Here is a 21349-nt window from a genome sequence, read left to right on the forward strand (position 1 = left end):
TGCCTAGCTATAATGAAAACTGCCTAAAAACAAGTCGAATATGTATTATTATGATTTTTTTTTTGTAGAATTGTGTAAGTATGAAGTTAATTAATGCCCACATTTGTTGGAATGGTAACATGGAGGATATACAGTTTCTAAACACAATAGTTTTAATAATACACTTCTAATAACTGATTTATTTTCTCTTTGCTATGATGACAGTAAATAATATTTGACTAGATATATTTCAAGACACTAGTACTCAGCTTAAAGTGACATTAAAAGGCTTAACTTGTTTAATTAGGTGAACTAGGTAGGTTAAGGTAATTAGGCAAATCATTGTATATCAATGGTTTGTTCTGCAGATTAAAAACAAAAAAACTGCTTTTATTCTAGCCAAAATAAAAGAAATAAGACTTTTTCCAGAAGAAAAAATATTATCTGACATACTGTGAAAATTTTCTTGCTCTGTTAAACATTATTTGGCAAATATTTAAAAAATCAAATCAAAAGGGGGCTAATAATTCTGACTTCAACTGTTTGTTTGTTTGTTTGTTTGTTTGTGCTTTGTCATTCATGTGGCACCAGAGTTGCCAGTACAGTATGTCTTTCGGTACATCTGTGCTCCACTTTTTCGGTCTCTTTTAATGCTATGTTTACACATGTTGTACTTTAACATCATTGTAGTGCATTGCAACTCATGTAAAAGTCTGCAACAGAGATCGGCCAAATAAAAACAAAAACTGCAATCACAAAGTTGGACCGAAAAATTGCAACCCTGGCTCATTATGGATACGTTCCCCTGTATACATTTCTGGAGAGCACGAAATACAACATAGGAGGTAGTTTATTATTGATTTAGCAGTTTTTGTGAATCCACCAGAGGCCACTGTGTAGGCTTTTTGAGATCTCAAATTTCTCTTGCGAGTGCCATTCGCTGCTGCTCTTCTCACATAAATCTACCTGAGGCTGCTGTCGACTGACTGACTGACTGAAGCCTGGTTTATACTCGACACGTTTGCTGGTTGGCTTGAGTGTGCGTGGTGAATGTGACGTCATCGCTGTGTTTGCAGAAGTTTGCTTTGGGTGCACGCGACAGGATTTTGGCTGCCGGAGTGCACAACATTTTTTTGAGACTTGAGCGAACAGTTCGCGTGGCACTATATTTGATTTGAGTTGAATAGGAATCACTTTGAAGAGATTTTGTCTGAAACAGCTCTGACTGTACAGACATCTTTATGATCTGTCCATGAGTGATCATAGAGATAACCAGATGACCAATACTTCTTGCCTAGAAATTGCAACAGCCGTGGAAATGGAGGAAAGTTTTTGTTAAAAAGTTTGTAAAAACCTGAGCGATAAGTTTGTTAAAGCCAAAAGAAGCCATGGCAAAAGTGGAGACCCAGGGACACAATTACAGAATATGTTTTTCCACCATTTATATGTTTTAAACTGATGTACACATCACAGTTTTGAATTTAAAACAATTTAATAGTTACAAAACTAAAATAAAGTAACAAGCTATTTCTTTAATAACTGGAAAGGAATATTTCAACCTATAAGTTTACAATAAATTAATGCCGTATTTCTCTAGGCTTTATTGGTGACAATGGTCAGGAATGTTGGACAATTATTGCCCTTTTAGCATATAAGTAGAGGACACAAACTAGCCACACTGAAAAAAAAATAATTCAAAGATGATTCCTTGGATTTAATCAAGTTTTTTTACGTTAAGAGGTTGTAAACAATTTATTTGGGCTGAATTTAAACAAACAAATTAAGTTGAACATTGCTCAATTTAATTTGTTTGTTTAAATTCAACACAAATAAATTGTTTGCAAAAGTTTTGCATGCAACACTTTTTTCAGTGCAGACAGTAATATGTCAATTGTGGAGTGGGCTAAATCTAAAAGAAAAAAATATATATTTGAAGAGCAACCTATGTTCTCTTGTCATTATTATTTTATTAAACTTTAATAGGTAAAACTGTCCGAGATATGAAGAAAAGTAAGTGATGCATCAAAGTTAGATTAAAAAAAAAATTGTGGTTATAAAAAATCTTTATAATCATTAAAATAATTTAAAAATAATAAAAATAATTAGGTTAAAAATCTTCTCTGTTTGTCCATCTGATTTTATGGTCAGTTTCTTTTGACTGCCCCCTATCATTTTAAAGAATATCTCAACGGCGAACGTGTCAAGTATAAAAGCCTTGTCTGTTTCGTGAGGTGCATGCGCAGTCAGTGGGTGTCCATGATGTGGGACTAGGCAATGTGTAAATCAGCCTTGACTGACCAACCGACCACCCCAACCGCCCCTTCTCTAAACCCAACCAATAGTGTTTTCAGAAGCAATCCAGAAAAAGAAAAGCCATCTGATTTTCATGTTTTCATATCTTACCATGTTCTCACCCCGTTATTTACTTGTTTATTTTATTTTTTGACTTTTGTTTTTGTTTTACTGGCTTTCGTCGCAGTCAACTCTGCTCTGGGTCTCAAGTCCACCGATGTACGTGGCGAATCATTGGACAAACTGGTAAGAGCAGAAAAGCCGTCCACACAGAGGTAAGCAGTCAGCTGGTAGCGCGAAAAGAAACAGAAGCCGTCTGCGGCATCATACTGCCCTGTAATGTTCATTTGAGATGAAATGCAGCCATGAGTCTCAACAGGTTACATAATTTGTGCTCTCAAGAAATGTATACTGGGGTACATATTCACAATGAGTCTGTGTTGAAAAAATGTCATCTTATGACTTCTGAAAACTTGATCAGTGCATTCTAGGTACTACACCATACAAGACTTCCAGTTTCTGTTCCTCTAAAAAAAATACCAATTTATTTGATTAAATTGTACCCACCACACCACTCTTGTTTTAATGAGAAACTACAGTAGGCAGAAAACATCATCCAGGCAGTCACAATGTGCCATGTTATTTTAATACCACACAAAACAAATATATTCCAAAAGAATCTGGCATCTGGGGTAGATCTGATTTATCTGGCATGGACACACTCCTGGAAGGCCACATTGCATAAACTATGGTGTGTACTGGCTTGAGCTTTGGTTGTAATGCAAAAAAAGTGTCAAAGGCTTCCAGTAAATGACTCCATTCTTCTCCCACCCCCAACCTCACTTCCGCTGATTGACAGAGAGCTGGAATTAGAGTGCTTTGGAGAGATTGGTGTGTATGGGTTCCCTGAGAGCATCTGCATGTGTGGGTGTGCATGTGTGTGTGTTGAGTTCATGATGGTTACTTTAGCATCTGATCTGAGCTCGCTTCACTGCGTCAGTGGCCTGAAGGCAGTTTGTGAGGCTCACATCGGCAGAGTTACCCGGCCGTACACCACGTGTCTCCACCATGATTTATGGCCCCCAATACAGTCAATAACGGCCTGGCCGGAGATGCAAAGCTCCCTGAGATTAGATTGCTCTGCTGTGGCCTGCACACAGGGCTCGGTATTAAGAAGTGTCAGCACATTGGACGCTGTGCTGTGTGTTCATGGTTATGTGTTTAAGATGCAGTTGACAGATCCTGTGCATCAAGTCTAAGAGTAAGACTACTGTAGTCTGTGGGGTTCTTGCAGAAACAGGAACACATTTAGCACACGTTTAGGGTTCAACAGTTGTCATTCGGTTCTTATTAGATATAAAACCATTTTTACCCAACAAAAAATCACACATACGCGCACAATAAGAATCTGCTGCTTTAACTTTTGTGAATATTGTCTTGCTAAAAACGTTTACACTTATGCAGTAACCTTTAGCATGACAATATATAACCTTTACTTCATCCAAAAATGAGTGTTGCCCTTTGATTAAACATCGATGAAATACTCCACACTGATGAGGGAAAACTTAGATATTCACAGGGTTTGGGATGAATGGTGAGCTTGTTTCTTCATGCAAAATACATTTGAGGATTGCAATGAAATATAGATGCTTTATTTTAGAGGTTTGATGAAGGCGGGTAATTTCTGACCCAAAAGGCAAATGGTGTTTACAAAATTCCAAGTCAATGTGAGGGTCAAATGGTGGAGTTATAATATTACATTTCAATTTAAATGATACATATTGACAGAACAGTGACATGCTTACTAATCTGAAAGCCTGAAAGTGTCAGGGTTCTGCCACTCTGGTCTTGTAAATTCTTGTTTTGGTGGCAGAGTCCGGAGACTAGCTCTGTCTTGTCCTGTCCTGTTGTGCTCTGCTCGAGTTGTCTTGGGTCAAGCACTTTTTCATTTTGTCATCGTGTGCGTCTCTGTAGGAGCACCATTTGTGAACGTGCTTGGACCGTGCGCGCTCCCGCTTGATGCGGGAACGTGGTGTATGTGCGTGTTTGCAATTGCGCACTCCCGTCCAGGTGTTTACGTTCGTCCATCTGCAGCGTGGTGTTTCATTCCCAGCGTCTCAGTCTAATAGGTTTCAGTTTCGGTCGGCGCTAGGATGAAACATGCATGGAAAGTGTCTTTCATGAATGGCGTTTAATCTTTTAAAATGGTGAAATTTTAGACATTTTAGTCACACTCTGACAGTTGCTTTGTTTTTTTGTTTTTGTTTTTTTTAGATGTTATGATCGATAACATGTGTTTGCATTTGTTTGACGTACAGTACTACAGCATTCGGATGGTAGGGTCAGAATTTGGCATCAACACCATGAAAGCATGGATTCATCCTGTGGGGGATATTTTCTTGGCACACTTTGAGCCCATTAGTACCAATTAAGCATCAAGTCAATGCCACAGCCTATGAGTTTTGTTGCTGATCTTGTTCATGCCTTCATGACAAAGTGTACCCATCTTCTGATGGCTACCTCCAGCAGGATAACGCGCCATGTCATAAAGCGTGAATCGTCTCAGACTGATTTCTTGAACATGACAATGAGTTCACTGTACTCAAATGGCCTCTCCAGTCACCAGGACTCAATCCAATAGAGTACCTTTGGGATTCAGTGGAATGGGAGATTTGTGTAATGGATGTGTAGCCGACAAATCCGCAGCAACTGTGTGATGCTATCATGTCAATATAGACCAAAATCTCTAAGTAATATTTCCAGTAACTTGTTGAATCTATGCCAGAAAGTATTAGGTGGTTCTGAATGCAAAATGTGGTCCAGCCAGGTACCAGGTAGAGATCAGGTATCATTGAGTAAAAAAGTGGCCGGTGAGTGTAAGTTATTATATACAGACGTAGTTAACCTGCAATTTTAAAGCATATAGGTGATATAAAGTTGAAGTCAGAATTATGAGCCCCCCTTTGAATTTAAAAAAGTATATATTTTCCAAATGATGTTTAACAGAGAAAGGAAATTTTCACAGTATGTCTTATAATATTTTTTCTTCTAGAGAAAGTCTTATTTGTTTTATTTTGGCTAGAATAAAAGCAGTTTTTATTTTTTAAGCACCATTTTAAGGACAAAATTATTAACCCTTTTAAGCTATATATTTTTCAGAACAAACCATCGTTATACAATAAATTGCCTTATTACCCTAACCTGCCTAGTTAACCAAATTAACTAAGTTAAGCCTTTAAATGTCACTTTACTTTTAAAAATATCTAGTAAAATATTATTTACTGTTATCATGGCAAAGATAAAATAAATCAGTTATTAGAAATGAGTTATTAAAACTATTGTGTTTAGAAATGTATTGAAAAAATCTTCTCTCAATTAAAAATAAACAAGGGGGCTAATAAATCTGACTTAAACTGTATGTGTTCATGTTTAATGAAGGGTATAAATCTATGCATTGTCCTGAAAGTCCTCGATGGTTGGCATCATCTCTTCATCTCTTCGTATGTGTTTTCCTCGAAGTCCTCGATGGTTGGCCTTATCTCTTCGTATATGTTGCCCTTGAGATCATGAATGGTTAGCATCATCTCTTCACAGGTCTTGGATCCCCTCAATGGTGCTGCGCAATATCTAGAGACCTCGGGATGAGAAATAGAGAATGAAGAAAATAATTAGTGTAGCTGCTGTTCATAATGTATTCGAACAAGAGATATTAAATGTCAATGCAAAAACAAGAAGTGCTATAAATGAAAATAGTAGTTATATAAACAAACATAGAATGCTTTACTAAAAAGATGGATCTTTAATCTAGTTTTGAACTGAGAGAATGTGTCTAAGCCTCGGACATTATCAGATAGTTTAGGAGCCATAAATGTGAAGGCTTGACCTCCTTTAGCAGACTTTGCTATTCTGGGTCCTACCAGAATCCCTGAGTTTTGAGATCTTAAAGAGTGGATTGGATTGCAGTGAGACAGACGGTTGGTTATATACAATTGAAATCAGAATTAATAAACCCCCTTTGATTTATTTTTCTTTTTTGAATATTTACTAAATGATGTTTAACAAAGCAAGAAAATTTTCACAGTATGTCTGATAATATTTTTTTATTTTGGAGAAAGTCTTATTTGCTTTTTCAGCTAGAATAAAAGCAGTTTTTATTTTTTTTTAAACTATTTTAACCATTCAAACTTATTAGCCCCCTTAAGCTGTATATATATTTTTTTCGATAGTCTACAGAACAAACCATTGTTATACAATAACTTGCCTAATTATCCCAGCCTGCCTAGTTAACCTAATTAACCTAGTTAAGCCTTTAAATGTCACTTTAAGCTGTATTAAAGTGTCTTGAAAAAATCTAGTAAATTATTATTTACTGTCATCATGGCAAAGATAAAATAAATCAGTTATTAGAAATGAGTTATTTTTCAATGTGTTGAAAAAATCTTCTCTCCCTTAAACAGAAATTGGGGAAAAAAATAAACAGGGGTGTTAATAAATCAGGGGATTTAATAATTCTGACTTCAACTGTACATAGAAAGTCAAAAACAAAATGCAATATAAATAAACCTGATGGGAAAACACTGATAACCAAAAACTTGAATTGGCTGGCAAGGTAATAGAGGACAGGACCATGCAGGAACTCAGCTGTATGTACAGTATGCATGTTTAACAAAACGTACAAATTACAGTTATATTTCCTAACCGTTTGAAATGTAGCCTATTGATTTTTTTTCACAATAATAACAATAGTTACAAATGAATAATTAATAAACATTAATTTGATTCAGTCAAATGACATATTAATATGGTAATTATGAACAGCTTTGTAAATGAACTTCACATTGAATTGTTTAATTACGTAGCTGTCAAAAAGTAGATTCCACACAAATGAATCATTGCATGTTCATATAAATTATAAATGAATGTGTTAATAAGAACGGACAAGAGGTCTCCTGTTAATTTGTAAATAATATTTCACTGGCCAACAAGTAAATATTGTGTTTAAAATATAACTGAATGTTCTTTATTGAATTAGTGTGTAAACTTAGCATAACATTTGTGTGAAATTAAACTGTTGCTTTTGTGGAATAGCTTAATGAGATATTTGACCTAAAAATGAAAACTCACGCAGCATTTACTCACCATCAAGTGGTTTTAATTATTTATGTTTTTTTTTTAATAACCAGTACCCATTGGCTTCAGTAGTGAGAAAACATACTTTGGAACACAATGGCTACCTATTACCAGCATTCTTCAAAATATGTTATTTTGTGTTTAACAGAAGGATAAAAAAATGGTTTGGAACACGTTAAGGGGAGTAAACTTGTGGATGAACTATCCCTTTAGCTATCATTAGATACAAATATTAGACAAACTCATACTGTACATTTTTTGCCCCAATATTTATCATTTTAAGGGCATACAAGTGCACACTATAAGCTCTGGCATGGTGTAAGTTGTTTTCCTGCATTATGATCATCAAAATTTGTGTGGATTGAAAATATAAAAAATTAACAAGGTTAAAAATTTCAGATTTATCAGTACAGTAAATGTAAAGCTCAGTCTGGTCATCTGATTTGAAGTTGAAATTACACAGTGCTAATTTTCATTCAAATATTTCACAGATTCACATCCCTGCTGAAAAAAAAAAAACAGTTTAAACCAGCCTAGGCTGGTTAGCTGGTTTTAGCTGGTTGACCAGCCTGTTTTTAGAGGGGTTTTGGCCATTTCCAGGCTGGAAAATGACCAGCAAAATCCATCTAAAACCAGCTTGACCAGCCTGGATTAAGCTGGACATAGCTGGTTTTGGCTGGGCTCCCAGTCTGGCTAGGCTGGTCAAGCTGGTTTTAGCCGGTCATTTTCCAGCCTGACCAGCTAAGACCAGGCTGGAAATGGCTGGAAACCACCCTGGAAATGGCCAAAACCCCTCTAAAACCAGGTTGGTCGACCAGCTAAAACCAGCCAACGAGCCTAGGTTGGTTGAAGCTGTTTTTTTTCAGTAGGGATTTAACTTTATTTTTATCCTTGTTCTTAAAGTTCCTGTGAAATCAAAATAAAGTTTTTGGATGTTGGTATCAATATGTTAGTCTTAAGGATATCTATAAGATACTGTGCACTGAAATTAAATAATACAGAAAGAGTGTGTCTTACAGGTATTGACCTTATTCTTTGATCCGGAAGTGCGCTCGTTTTTGCGATTGTTTTAGAACTTCCGACTCAGCTGCCTATGGGAGAAATGACTAGGAATAATAAACGGTAGAAAACGGTCAAATTACTGGCTCTACACGCAAGTGTTTTCATGACTATACAGACAAAGTAGAATAATATAATAAGAAAACGTCAACATCAAGCAGCAAACAGAGCTGTTTTTAACGTCTAAAAATGAATGGAAGTGGATGAGAATGGAAGTCTCGAGCCAAAAAGATTCCAATGGCTGCGCCCACTCGTACGTGAAGAATAAGGTGAATAGGCAAGCCCACTCACCTGTATGGAGCACACTCACACTTGCTTAGCTATACAAACAAACATAAAACATAGAAATATGTCTGACAAAGTTCCTGGTACATAAAGACAGGAAGATTGTGTCCTACAGGTGGTTTGTCAAGCCCACTCACCTGTATGGATTACACTCACGCATTTTAGCTATACAAACAAATATATAAATCATAGAATTATTTCTAACAAGGTGCCTTTTTTATAAAGAGAGGAAGAGTGTATCCTACAGGTTTTAATTGTCACACATTGAACAAAACTGCACATTTCAAAGCACTTCATGAGACTTTTAACAACTCTCATTGCTCCCTATAACAGGAAAAATCCCACAAACAAATTAGCCTCAAAATGCATGTCCAGAATTAATAATGGAAATGAAGCTGTCATCCACGAATGGTTTACAACGGATGTGTCACTATTATGTGTTTATGAGGCCTGTGCTAATCTGGACACTGTAGCACTCGCTGTTGTAATGCTTCTATAATTGCTGTAATCTCTTATGCGAAGCAACATTTGGTACAGTAAAACCTGAGGTTGGGTTGTTGCTTCTGGCATTATGAATAGAGAACGCATGCGAGGGGGCGATAAGAACCCTGGTAGCCTGGTTATAGCAGCTGTTAACTAGATAATTAAATTGGTGGTGACATGTTGCGGTGTTCACCACAGGGCCTCTTTTTTCTTTTAGAATGGTTAAATATAATTACTGAGCAGGAATACATGCTTACATGCTCTATACATCGCTAGAAAGTTTGTGGATGTTTTGACAGGCGACAAAGTTTCTAATTCACTACCTATGACTGCCTGTCTGTCGTTGCGAGGGAATAATTTGCTGTAGTTGTGATGGCATGTTTATCTAGTTTCAATAGCAGTGTTCGCAGATGTGAATTTTGTCTTTGAAGGGATTGGTTGGATGTTCTGATTTTGAGTCTTTTTTTTTAGTAGTTTAGAGTTTTTACTGCTAATCAGAAAAGGACAGTATGAGGCAAAACTGAATTCGAAAACATTTGCTTGCATTTTGGTGTCCATCACTGTAAAAAATTTAAAAATGCTGGATTCAACACAGTTCCTTCATATTGTCCCAACACAAATTAAGTTAATTAAATTATTTTCTTTTCAATTTTAAGCAGATTGAACATAAAACAATTAAGTTGTCACAAAAAAGTAATAATTGTGTTGTTTCAACTTTTCAACTTTCTTTCTAAACTACATATGCTGAAATGAAGATATGTAATATTCGCTGAAAAACAGATCTTTTATTTATTTATTCATTTTTTTGTTGTTGTTGACCCTCGCTACTTTTTTTTTTACTGGGTTCTTCGTTGAATATATTTATTTAAAATATATACTTACCGGCCACTTTATTAGGTCCAGCTGCTTATTAGCACAAATAGCAGCAACTGCGTGATGCTATTTTGTCATTATGGACCGAAATCTCTGAGGAATATTTCTAGTAACTTTTGGAAATCTATGCCACAAAGGATTAAGGCAGTTCTGAAGGCAAAAGCGGGTCCAACCTGGTACTAGTAAGGTCTGTAAGAATGGGTTTTAACAACAGCGGTTCGAACTGTAGTTCTGCCGAATGACTAAAAAGTTATTAGTATGATGGTAAAAAAAACTGTACATTCTAGTCAAACCACTCTTCTGTAATCTTATATCAAAAACGGAAATAAGGGCAGTATTAATAGCTTAAAATGTGGAGAGCGTTGATATTAAGTGATTGTATTGTATGCAATATAGAGCAATTATATGTTGATGTTAAATCAAAAGTAATTCACAAACACTTGAAAATGACAATAATACTCTATTGTTACAACTGAATTAGTTACAAAATAACTATAAAATGGTAAAATATGAAATGATAAAACATATAATATAAATTGTACCCAGCTTAAATTAAAATAAAGTTACCAGAATTAGAAAGAGATACAGGGGGAGGGAGAGACAAAGAGAGTAAGTAGGCCTCAGAGAGGCAGAGAAGATAGACTCCAGAGGAGGAGAGGAGCAGAGCAGGAGAGCGCAGACCAGGAAAAGACAGGCCAGGAAAACAGACAGAGCAGAGTTTCCCAGCTATTTTGTACCTTTCTTGACCATGTGACTAAACCCCAAATTCTGAGACATTCAAAATGACCAATTAACATGTGACCACATCGTAAAACCCCCAAAGTCCACACACCAGGCCCTGATCTAATCAGCATCTGCCTTTGGAATTTGTGTAAGCCTTGCTTGGTGGAAAATACATATTTTGCCATATAAACAAATGGATAGGATAATTTAGAGTCTTACAGGTGTACCCAATAATGTGTCTGGTGAGTGTACATTATCTGAAATATTATACGTCTACTTTTTGTGTTTTTCTTAAAATTAATTCAAAAACATACTTAGAAAAAAGAAAAGAAAAAGACAGCAATGAAAACTAATTGTAAATATTTAACATTTAATCAAATTTATGGATTTTTCTAAAGGTCTGATAATATTTATTTTATGCATTAAATCATAAACGTAAACTTAAGTAAAGCTCACACTGTTTAATAAATTCATTTGAATGAATGAATGAATGAATGAATGAATGAATGAATGAATGAATGAATGAATGAATGAATGAATGAACGAATGAACAGATTTCGAACAGAAGAATGTTCGAAATCTGAAAGAAAACAGAATGAACAAAGACAGATTTGAGATATATTAACATGGAAAACAATTTACTTTAAAGCAGTACTTTAAATTATAATAAACACATCTTTGCTGCATATTGACCATTTCAATGTGGTGATGTCATTGGCCCATGAACATTTCCTGCTTGTTGTCAAACTATTTTAATAGCTGTAACAAGGCAATTCAATCATATCTCAATGTTAAAACAGCTGTCGTAATGTTATTTATAAATATGTGCACCTTTTAAGATTCTGAGGAGCTATGGAAAGATGTGAAACAGGAAATACATCAGGACCATTGTAATAGTTTACATCCCTCAAAATGGTCTATAGTGTATCAATAATTTTAGAATCTCTTTTGACCCAATATTTAAATGAAGTACGTTTATAAATAATTCGAGAATGTGAAAATATTGAGTAACGGGCAAACAGCTTCTGCTGTTCTAAAAGCCTGAAATGTTGTAGAGGTTTCCTTCTGCTGCACTGCTGTCAGTATCTGTTATCATCACAGGCTCTGCTGTCTGTCTGTATGTGAATCGTCTTCCTCCTCTGCCTCTGCTAATGCTGGAAGTTCATTACCTTCATCTGTCTGTTTGTCGGCTGGGAAAAAAAGAGAGCGAAAGAAAGAAAAAAAATGGATTAATGAACTTATTGTGTCGGCTCAGAGGCAGAAGTTTAAGTGCTATTTCATAGTTATGCCAAGTACAATTACATGCCTACCAGCCTCTGCTTTCCCTGCCTGTGCTGGTTCAGACTCTTGTGTTGAGAGTTAGAAGGTTTATATTTGCAGAATTAGGTTTGGCTGAAGCTGCATTTAAAAACACTCACGCAGTATTGTTCGAATTTATGTGCAAAATAGCATACAGGATTTGAAAATGAGCTGAACGTCATTTTTGTATGTGTGTGTGTGTGTTTTGGTTCAACATCGGTTATATTTACATACAAATAAAAATAAATTTTTACAAAATATGTTTTTACATAACGGCTATTTGAACTAAGTTTTTCATTCATTCCTTTTTTTTCAGCTTAGTCCCTTTATTAATCAAGGGTCTCCACAGCGGAATGAACCGCCAACTTATCCAGCATATGTTTTACGCAGCGGATGCCCTTCCAACTGCAACCCATCGCTGGGTAACACCCACACACGCTCACATTCACACACATACTCTACGGCCAATTTAAGAATATAGGAAGGAATGCTGGCTTCCACTCATCATCATACATTTATAATGGCTCTGTAATTTGCTTACAGACCAATATATAATATGATAGTGCTGATAAATTAATTTTATTTTGTTAATTTGTTCATAGATAAGTTGACAAGCTGCTAAAATAAATTCTTATAATATAAAAATGATATAAGGAAGAAAGAAAGTATGAAATAAAATACATTTAAACAAAATGTACCTAATAAATTATTGCATTTATTAGTTTATTTTTTATTTATTTGTATTGTGGATTTTTTTCACAAACAAATAATATTCACAATTGTTGGAACAAATGAAGAGTTCATCTGTGCCATCTGAAATTTTCTATGAGCATTTTTCTCAAGCTCCTATGTGTTGACTCAGTAATTTCACTTTTACGGTAAATAATCGCCTTTAACATAGAATAACTGAACATACACATGAGCAGCTGAGAAAAATGCCCATTCTAGAACAAAATTCCAGATGGTATTTAGAAGTTTTTGCATCTGAACTTTTCAAATGGAATGTAATGTTGTTGTTTTTTTAAAGTTTAAATGAACTTTCTTATAGAGTAATCTAGAAACTAGATATAACTTTGTTGACTGACAAAATCCAGGTTTACTTGATACGCTTAAACCCTGTTCAAATTACACTTTTTTTTTTTATTATCTGATTTTTGCACAATTTGTTTCGCATAGGGTGTTGTGGGGATTACTAACCACTGGCGTGTCTGTGACACTTCACAATATGTACAAAAAGTCTAGCGCGCTTTCTTTTTTTCTCCCCATTTCCAACAACAAGGTCCGTCACATGGGTGTAGATGACCAAATGGGAGCACATCATTTTTTCTATACATGGCTTTTAACCCTTATCGGGATGTTTTCATCCAGTCTGGGGTAATTTTGAGTCTTAATTTGACCATAACCTTTTCTTTGTTTCAGCTAGTACAATGATTTTTGGTGACAAATCTTATTTTGATACATAAAATGGGAAAATGCTTTGAAATAAAAAAAAAAAACTCAGCAATACACTCTGGGCAATTTACTACCCTTTTGTTATGTTCAGGATTTTTTGCATAAATCTGTTAATCAACCTCAAAACTAATCCTGATCAAAACTATTTAATTGTTTAGATAACAGGATTTTAACTCTTTTATTGCCAAATTCATAAATGATATCACTGTTTTGGTGACATTTTCAGTCTTGGACATGTGAAAGATTAGTAACAACATTGCGTTTAATGCATTGTTAGTTTTTGTTTCTCCCTAATTTACTATTGCTGGCTGTTTTTGCCCCGTTGACTTCCTTTATAACCACAGTTTTTTATTACAATACCATGACACCATATAATTGTGCATTTGTGATTATTGCTGATTATGTTTGCTGTTGGGAAGAGGTACAGTTAGTAATTTTTATTGTTGATCATCAGTTGGCACCATTAACCCTTTAGATTGTTGTCTAAAGGGTTAAAAAAAGCTTATTTTAAATGGAGTGCAACATCAAATTAAAGTGTGTATGTGTGTCTGTGACTGTGTGAGAGTGACCTTTGCACACTTACCTTGATGTGTCGGAAAAAATCAAAGTAAGCATCTCAGCTCTTTAAACTACATGGAGTAAACAAAAACAAGGACTGTGAATTTATGCAACGGCTGCCTGAATTTGGCAATGAAAGAGTTGAAATCCTGTAGTTAAAAAAAAAAAAACATTTAGTAGTTTTGATCAGGACTGAGGTTGATTAACAGATTTATGAAAAAAATAGACAAGAAAATATTTATCTGATGCATTTTTACAGCAGCTTAATTTAGTGGATGTTTTCATCCCTAACATAACAAAAGGTAGCAAATCTGAATATTGCACAAGGTTTAAAGTCAGTGGGAACTCAAAGTTGCTGGGAATTTTATTTCAGTATCTTGAGGTACTTCTAACTAAAATTGAATATTTAGTAGGGGGCGGGGCTTTCTTTTTGCCCATCATTCCCTCTTAGCAAACTAGTGGCAAGAGGGTGTGGTTACAAATATTGAGACTGAATATGTCATGTCAAACAGAGAAAGACAGATTAATGTTGAAAGTTGAAAGCTGAGGCAGTTCTGGGGCCTGTTCTTCATACCTTGCTTAAATGATCTAAGATGATTTGGCAGATCCTGGATCTGTTCATCTTGATAACTGATCTCTGGCTAATTTGGTTCTTCAAACAAGTTCGCGAATCAGATTAAAATGTTTAGATAAACTGATCTAAGATCGCTGCGTGTGTTGTGAAGGACAGATCTATTGATCCCCGAATTCATGATCAGCAATGCAACGATTGGCTGACAGCACAGCAGCGTAATGACATCATCTGATCAACATTCAATTATCCATATGAACAAAATGACATAAAATTAGCAGTAAAGGGTTTGTTAAATATGACATGCAATAACTTTCCAAATTTGTTGTGAGCTGCAGGCTTTACACTCTCATGCGTCAAGAGTATTCATCATGTATTTCAATGCATGTCAATGTACTTAGTTCTACATTTACAGTAGATCAGAATTTCTTTGTTATAGTAGCCTGGGCCTACTCAAGTTTTTTAATCGGCATAAGGAGTAACTGTGTAAATTAATTTTGCATCAAAAAAGCATTTGATATTGATAAAGGTGTCTGCAACTTTTGCGAAGCATCAAATCACTGGCATTTTTTGCGGTCAAAACACATGCATGACTGCATAAATTATCCTTTTTAAAAAAATGTTAAATATTGTGCATGTACGCGTTTGTATATAAAAAGTTCATATCAATAAATGCTCTCTTTAAACCACCAGGTGGCCGTATTTGTACTTTCATTTTGGAGTGCAGATTGCATGAGTTTTATCAATAAATTATTAATAATATATATATATATATATATATATATATATAATTATATATATATATATATATATATATATATATATATATATATATATATATATATATATATATATATATATATATATATATATATATATATATATATATATATATATATTAGTTAAAAATATTAATTAACTAGTTTGCCAAGTGTATATAACTACTGTAAGAAAATATCAGCATTTGGTACATACTTTCAGTATTATCTTTGCTTGAACTGACCCTGTCTCATCCTGTTTATATGAAATGAGCCAGCTCCCTAGCAGGTTTGAGCTACCAGAACTGTTGCTATGACAGCAAGTCTCAGATGAGTTTTGAAGAACTAAACGATCCTGGATCGTGTCTCAATAACCAAATCCAGCTAACTGAGTAATCCACGTACGAACAACGGACCCCTGATGAGTGAATATCGGAATTACCATGTAAATGAACAAATCACTCATTATTTTCTCAATCAATATGCAGTGCAGGTCTTTTTTATGAATGGATCTTTGAAGGTAAATAGCAGTCTTATTAAATATTTGTTGTTATTTTGCTTTTAAATAATGTCAGTATTTGTGAGTGCATCCTGGGCTGCTGTGTTTACAGCCATTGCTGGGAAACAGCACCTGCAGCTTCAAAAGTGCATTTTGCTGGCACAGAATGAATCTTATCTAGTGTTTTTGTTCAGAAAACACACACGTTTGGGTGAAACTGCTGTCTGTGTGGAAACACTCAACAGACAATTACAGAGACATTTTTAAGTTATGCGGCCTCCTGATTATTTATGTTGTGTCTACGAAACATCAAGATTTTATCTAGACTAAATCACATAATCTGACAAAGATTATTACACATATCCTTTCACACAGTGATACCGGTAAATACCTAGAACATTTCCGAAACGACTTTACCAGTAAATTAAAAAAAAGTGCTGTTCACATAGGCAAGGGCGTTCTCGATTTTTTTTCTGGAAAAGGCCTTTCACACATCCATTCCAAAATACTGGTAAATTCTGTCATCATCAACCGGAAATGACCTCTAAATGGCAGCGCCTATATTTTTAAACATAAAGAGGTCGTGCTTTTGTTGATGGTTTCACCTTTATTCAAATCTTTAGCATTCATGCACCTGCTTTGTCCCAGAGACATCTAAAGGTAGAAGCATGAACTGCAGATAAATGTTTACACAGTTGACTACATTACAAATTCTGTGGATGCATGAGTATTGTGAACAACTTTGATGAAAACATATAGAGGAACACTTTCGCATGTCAAGATGTAATATGTGTGTGTGCTGGTGCTCACCGGAGCACTTCTTCACTTCATGTGCACATGCGTCAAGCAACTGAAACAAACAAACAAACAAACAAACAAACAAACAGTGGTTTATCATAAGCATTTTATTGATAATTCTTTACACATTTGGCATCAAGAAGGAACATCGAAACGTTACCTGACTGACATCTACACTGTAAAAAATGCAGGGTTCCACACAATTCATTCATGTTGTCCCAACACAAATTGATTAATTTAACTTAACACTTTTAACAAATTTATGTGGATTGAACATAAAAAATTAAGTTGTCCCAATGAAATCTCAAGAATTGTGTTGTTTCGGCTCATTTTAAATAAGTTATATATATATATATATATATATATATATATATATATATATATATATATATATATATATATATATATATATATATATATATATATATTTTTTTTTTTTTTTTTTTTTTTTATAATTTTTTATTTATTTATTTATTTATTTATTTATTTATTTATTTATTTATTTATTCATTCATTTATTTTTGAGTGTAGCAGCTAAACGTGTCTGGAAACATGTTCAAATGCTTTTATTGTCATAAACAGCACGGATGTGAATGCGTCTGAATGTTCTGATTGGCTGGAGTAGACGTTACATGTCAGATGACTCTTTCCGGCAGTTTTCCTTCTGTGTTCACACAGAGTAGCATGCTGGCAAATTTCCAGTAATGTTACAACTTCTCTTTTCGGAAAATTGCTGGATGAATTTACTGGTGTTTTCAAAAAAGGCCTGTTCAGACATGATCCTGTTCACAAATGATCCCTTTCTTGAAAACTGTAAGTTTCTGGAGAGGTCTGTAGGCTATGTGTGAAAGAGTCTAATAATCTTGTGTTATCTGAAGGATAACAACAGAATTGCTTCTTACAGTGACTAGTATCTGACTAAAAAGTCTCATGCGTGAAAACTTTTTTACTAATAATAAATATTAAAACAAGATTAGAAAAAATACTAAAAGTTTAATATCGTTCTTTCTTTCTTTCTTTCTTTCTTTGTAAAACGTAACATTAAATAGCTTCTTCTTGAGCATCTTCCACATGGATGACAATAATTGTAGCCCTTTTATTTATGGGTCACTCTGACCTTTTATCCAAGGCAAAAATCCACACTGCCATGCACTTCAGACACACTTTCAGCCCAGTCAAGTATTACGATCAGATTGTGTCTGAATAGTCGTGCATATTTCCAAGGGTCTCCCATCCACCCTGCTAACTTATTCATGCTGTCTATCACACATAAAATTCACAAGTGTGTGTCATTTTTAGCCTGCAGATGCACCAAGAGAGCCTCTTTGTGTTTCAGTGCAACCCGGCGAAGCTTGTCTGGGGATTTGTGCGGCCAGTAAAGCATTTAGACTGCGCTTAGTCCATCTAAAAACCAGAAATTATTCAAGATGCCCTTCAGTGGTGGGCAAATTTAACACAGGGAACCGTAACAAAAATGTCTACTTGGTTTCCTTCCAAAGCGAAAGCTGCTGTTTTTATTTGGGATGATGCACTCCAGCATGTTTTCTTGTCGGGTCGAGTGTTGATCTGGAATTATGCAGTCGCTCGGGATGACAGATCATGTTTTGCCGCTCGAGGGGGGTGAAGTTTGTTGGGCTGTGCTTGTCGTGTGTCTTTTCTGTTCGGGTCACTAAAACGTTGGCAAATTGATTTCTTTTTTCCTTGCCCCCCTTCTGTTAAGCCTCGACTCTTGTGTGTCCACTTCTCAACAGGAAGCCACTGTTTGACAGCCCAGCATAAACCTACATTAGTCTTCTATGGCTATTATCTCTAAGCCTGTCATATTACCAATGTCCCGCCTGGAGTGTTGACAGACTCTGCCTGAGTGTTTGAACTACTGTATAAGGCAAATGTGGGAATTGTAGATGTATTTTATTTTATTGATTGTTTAATATGGCAGCATGGTGGCTAGAAGATCGCTGGTTCGAGTCGTGGCTGGGCCAGTCGGCATTTCTGTGTGAAGTTTGCATGTTCTCCAGGTGATCCAGGTGAATTGAATAAACTAATTGGCCGTAGTGTATGAGTGTGCATGTGTGAATCTGAGAGTGTATGGCTGTTTCCCATTACTGGGTTGCAGCTGGAAGAGTATCTGCTGTGTATAACCTGCAAAAAATGCTGGAATAGTTGGCGGTTCATTCCACTGTGGTAACTTAGCCGAAGGAAAATGAATAAATAAATAAATGATTGTTTAATAATTTAACTTTATTTTATTAATTATTTTTTTTGTGACCATTACCAATTTAATTAATTAAATATAAGTATTTGATGAAAAACTATAAATAATGCCCCCAGTATACTTTGAAATTGAATAACAGACTGAAATGGGATATTTTCAAATAAAATCTGTCTGAAACAAGGTTATTTTTTTGCATTTGTTTTGCAGTTCATAACAGCTCACAATTGATATGATCACTAGCAATCTAGTGGCTGCAGTTTGCTAAAGATATGGACTACAAGTGTTGTCATGCACCTCGCACACAGCTGTTTCTGTTTCAGCTTGATTTCATGCGCACACACACAAAGCCAGAGGATCGTTACGGACTGATAACAGGGACTTTAAATACAGCGCACACGCACACACACACACACACACACACACCTCTTTGCTGAGTCTTGTTTAACTGTTTTGTGAACATTACGACGCATTTTCCTTGTCTTGCCATGGTTGACCCTTGCGTTGGTAAACACGTTGTTTGCTAAAGAACTACAAATCTGACAGTATATGGACTACAAGTTCCGTCATGCACCTTGCACACAGCTGTTTCTGTTTCAGTTTGATTTCACACGCACACACACAGCCAGAGCATCGTTACGGGCTGATTACAGGCACTTTAAATACAGAGCGCACACACACACCTCTTTGCTGAGTCTTGTTTAACTGTTTTGTGAATATTATGACGCTTTTTCCTTGTCTTGTCATGTTTGACCCTTGCTTTGTTTTGTTTGTTTATTTACATTGTTTGCTGCCTGGACTTACCATTTGCAGGTTATTTGACTACGACTCTGGATTCCATGTATACATCTGATTGCCCCTGTGTTGGCGGTTTAGTTGGCAGCTGCAGATTATTGGCAAACATGATTTGCTAAAGAACTACAAATATGCCGGTATGTGGACTACAAGTTCCGTCATGCACCTCGCACACAGCTGTCTCTGTTTCAGTTTGATTTCACGCGCACACAACACAGCCGGAGGATCGTTACGGACTGATTACAGGGACTTTAAATACAGCGCACACACACACACACACAAACACACACACGCACACACATCTTTGCTGAGTCTTTTTTAACTGTTTTGTGAATATTGGTGCATTTTCCTTGCCTTATCTTGCCATATTTGACCCTCGCTTTTTGTTTGTTTATTTACATTGTTTGCCGCCGGGACTGACCATCCGCCTGTTATTTGACCACGTCTCTTTAACACCTTTGAGCTACCATTGGTGTGTGACAAATAAACAGTCAGTGGGTGTGTTCTGGTACTCCACCTTCTTTGATGTGCAATTTCTTACCCCCTGTTTTTTTCTCATTCTGTGGGTGTCAGACAGTAGAACAAAAACTAAATTAACCACATGAGTACACAGGAGAGCCAAGTAGCAGAGCTGGTAAAACAGTGTAAACGTGATGCACTGCAGTGCCACTTCTCATGGAAAAGGCTGTTTGCCAGATGTTTATAACTATTCTACTCAGCCACAATTGTTGCGTTTAGGGGTACAAGCATGACACATTTACAACAGCAGCACAAGTGTGTTGGAGTGTATAAAACAATATACCATCACTCAGCCTTTTCAAACTTCTTTTTAGCCTCAAACAAAGAATGAAAAAGAATATTTATACCAGGGCCTATTATGCATGCTCCGATCGCTGCTATCTAGTGTCTCGTCCAATCTTATGACCTCTCCCGGAAGCTCAGTGAGTCTCCCGCAAATTTTTACCGGCTCCGTGATCCCCAAAAATGGGTTAAAAGGGAACAGATCGCGAGAGGCACAGTGATGGTCTAAACATTACATTTCTTTGGTTAAATAAATACACCAGTAAAGATATGGCAAGTGCAAATCTCTCTTTCTCTCTCTCTCTCTCTCTCTCTCTCTCTCTCTCTCTCCCTCTCTCCCTCTCTCTTATTAGGAGATCTGCTGTCAATAGTTGGAGAAGTGCAATATATTTGAATGGTCTTGCATGTATTTAGGCCTTTTTACATACAAACAACTGAATGTTCTGACAACATTGCAAAAGTTACTAAAAGCTGGCTAGAATTATTAAATAAATAAAACTTATTTATTTTTTAACATGAATATTTAATAATATAACTTCTTGTAATATACTTATTGCAATAAACACTGTATTCACGGACTATATTTGAAGTATTTGGAAGTATTTCAGCTTTTCCTCCAGTAGAAAAACGTCATAAAACAATGCTTAGTGGCTCAGTGTATTACAACAGTGTTTTTTAAAAGACTAAACACTTTTTTTAACATATTTACATATTTAACCAAGCACATGTAGTCAGAACACAAACGAGTCACAGGTAATGAAGTATTAAGCGTTTCACCCAAT

At 35.6% G+C, this 21349-nt stretch overlaps 1 protein-coding gene across 2 annotated transcripts in view; it reads left to right on the forward strand.

Annotated features, from left to right (window-relative positions):
- Positions 1 to 21349, forward strand: part of LOC130236979 (inactive N-acetylated-alpha-linked acidic dipeptidase-like protein 2) — a 554471-nt gene that overhangs the window by 62254 nt on the left and 470868 nt on the right. Inside the window, exon 1 of one of the 2 annotated variants that reach the window (XM_056467750.1) lies at positions 12446 to 12545. The exons of the other annotated variant lie outside the window; for it this stretch is intronic. The gene's annotated coding sequence lies outside the window, so the exon portion shown is untranslated. Of the gene's footprint in view, positions 1 to 12445; positions 12546 to 21349 lie in introns of those variants that run through there. 2 annotated transcript variants of the gene reach the window in all.

Source organism: Danio aesculapii, chromosome 11 (genome assembly GCF_903798145.1).
Source record: "Danio aesculapii chromosome 11, fDanAes4.1, whole genome shotgun sequence".
NCBI lineage: Eukaryota > Metazoa > Chordata > Actinopteri > Cypriniformes > Danionidae > Danio > Danio aesculapii.